A 3,143-nucleotide genomic window follows, 5' to 3' on the forward strand; every position below is an offset into this window, starting at 1 on the left:
GTCTCGATTGGTGCCACCAACCGGGACCAAAGGTCTCTTTTCAGCAGCCCAAAGGGCGGGAAGCAGAGGCCTTTGGTCCCGGTTGGTGGCACCAACCGGGACTAAAGGGGGGCATTGGTACCGGTTGGTGCCACGAACCGGGACCAATGCCCCCTTTAGTCCCGGTTGGTGCCATCAACCGGGACCAAAGGCCTTGTTCTGCCCACGTCAAAAGTTTAGTCCCAGCTGGCTAGTTGAGAGAGCTCGAGAGTGGTTTATAAGCGCTGCTGCGCCCACCCTCTCGAGCTCCTCTCAACTGCAGGCTTTCGGGCCTAACCAGTTTCTGTGTGCGTGTGAGCCTACTGGGCCTGCTGTGGGCTTGAATCCTGACCCATGATTGGGTTTTTAGTCGTATTCAAGCCGTGGTGGCCCAGTAGGTGGCACTTTTTTTGCTTTATTTTTTTTGTTTCTACTTACTGTTGCTATTTTTATTTATTTTATTAAAGTTTATTTGTTTTACTTAATTAAAGTTTATTTTGTTTCTACTTTTTTATTAAAGTTTATTTAGTTTCTACTTATTAATTTTCTTTTCTTTTTTGCCTTTTTATTTATTTTATGAAAATTCTTTTTTTGCTTTATTTATTTTATTTTGTTTCTACTTACTGTTGATATTTTTATATATTTTATGAAAGTTTATTTATTTTACTTTATTAAAGTTTATTTTATTTCTACTTATTTATTAAAGTTTATTTTGTTTGTACTTATTTATTTTATTTTGTTTCTACTTATTTATTTTATTTTATTTTTTGCTTTTTTATTTATTTTATGAAAATTCTTTTTGCTTTTAATGTTTTGAACAGAAAATACTTTGATAATTTTAGTTGCATAAATTTTATATAATTTTAGTTTCAATAATACTAGAGGTTTATAAAAGCTTTTTGGTTGATCCCTGAAACTGAAAAGCATTTCAAATGAACTCTGAAAAGGTTGAAAGTTGGCATGGTATCATCATTTCACCCACATGGCATGTGTTTAAAAGTTGAGAGGGTTACGACAAAAACTGGATGCACTTCGTGCACAAAACAGACAATCTCTTTGGAAGTATCAGGGTTTCGGACGAAAACTCATCTGTTACAAAGGGATTTCATTTGTTCATATGTAACTGCAGTGATATTCCGTCAAAGGCATCATCATAATAGTTGTTGATAGAAAGTCTTCACTTTTTCTTCGCTTGTGTTCTTTGCTTATTGCGCCGTAACCATTGATAATCTTCATCGTTTAATAGGGTGCTTGGGTCAGCCTTGACTTTGAAGAGAGGAATTTCATGAAACTTTTCATAATCTTCAGACACGTCTGTCTTCCCTCCAATCCCACGATGTCTCTTTTTCCTGAAAGAACTATGTGGTGCTTTGGCTCATCGTATGATGTATCCGCTTTCTTATCTTTTCTTTTTCTCGGTTTGGTAGACATGTCCTTCACATAGAAAACTTGTGCCACATCATTGGCTAGGACGAATGGCTCGGCTGTGTACCCCAAATTGTTCAGATCCACTATTGTCATTCTGTACTGTGGGTCTACCTGTACCCCGCCTCCTGACAGGTTAACCCATTTGCATTTAAACAAAGAGACCTTAATATCATATATTCGTAGTCAAGTTCCCATATGTCCACTATGTAATCATAATATATGTCATTTCCCCTCTTGGTTGCTGCATCAAAGCGAACACCACTGTTTTGGTTGGTGCTCTTTTGATCTTGGGCGATCATGTAAAATGTATTCCCATTTATCTCGTACCCTTTGTAAGTCATTACAGTCGAGGATGGTTCCCTCGCCAACGAGTACAGGTCATTAGAAACAGTGTTGTCACACCTGAGATGTGTTTGGAACCAACTGCCGAAACTCCTAATGTGTTCACATGTAATCCAGTCGTCACACTGGTCCAGGTGTTTGGAGTGCAGAATGTTCTTGTGTTCATCGACATACGGGGTCACCAAGGTAAAATTTTGTAGAACCGTGTAGTGTGCTTGAGACCAAGAATGCCCGTCCCTACATATTATTGAGTCCCCTCCTAGCGTGCCATTTCCACCCAGTCTCCCCTCCTACCGCGATTGAGGGAGACCTATCTTCTTAAGGTCAGGAATGAAGTCAACACAAAATCCAATGACATCCTCTGTTTGATGGCCCATGGAGATGCTTCCTTCTGGCCTAGAGCGGTTACGGACATATTTTGTTAGAACTCCCATGAACTTCTCAAAGGGGAACATATTGTGTAGAAATACATGGCCCAGAACAACAATCTCGTCGACTAGATGAACTAGGACGTGCGTCATGATATTGAAGAAGGATGGTGGGAACATGAGCTCAAAACTGACAAGACATTGCGCCACATCACTCCTTAACCTTGGTAGGTTTTCTGGATCGATCACTTTCTGAGAGATTGCATTGAGGAATGAACATAGCTTCACAATGGCTAATCGAGCATTTTTTGGTAAAAGCCCCCTCAATGCAACCGTAAGCAGTTGCGTCATAATCACGTGGCACTCATGAGACTTTAGGTTCTGGAAGTTTTTCTCTGCCATATTTATTATTCCCTTTATATTTGATGAGTAGCCAGACAGGACCTTCATACTGAGCAGGCATTCAAAGAAGATTTCCTTCTCTTATTTGGTAATTGTGTAGCTGGCAGGACCTTCATACTGCTTTGGAGGCATGCCGTCTTTTTCGTGCAAACGTTGCAGGTCCTCCCGTGCCTCCGGTGTATCTTATGTCTTCCCATACACGCCTAAGAAGCCTAGAAGGTTCATGCAAAGGTTCTTCGTCACGTGCATCACGTCGATTGAAGAGCGGACCTCTAGGTCTTTGATACGACTCCATCGTATCTATAATTTTTGATTGTTCCATGCCAATATTCTTCAACTTTCATATACTTTTGACAACTTTTTATACTATTTTGGGGACTAACATATTGATCCAGTGCCTAGTGTCAGTTCCTGTCTGTCGCATGTTTTTTGTTTCGCAAAAAACCAATATCAAACGGAGTCCAAACGGGATAAAAATGGACGGAGAATTATTTTGGAATATTTGGGATTTTTCGGAGGAAGAATCAATGTGAAACAGTCTCCGAGGTGGCCACGAGACAGGGGGGCACACCCACCACCCACCTC

General features: G+C 40.4%; 1 pseudogene; it reads right to left on the reverse strand.

Annotated features, from left to right (window-relative positions):
* Window positions 1-3,143, reverse strand: part of LOC119339206 — a 61,596-nt pseudogene that overhangs the window by 39,271 nt on the left and 19,182 nt on the right.

The sequence above is a fragment of the Triticum dicoccoides genome, chromosome 7B (genome assembly GCF_002162155.2).
Source record: "Triticum dicoccoides isolate Atlit2015 ecotype Zavitan chromosome 7B, WEW_v2.0, whole genome shotgun sequence".
NCBI classification, from domain to species: Eukaryota; Viridiplantae; Streptophyta; class Magnoliopsida; order Poales; family Poaceae; genus Triticum; species Triticum dicoccoides.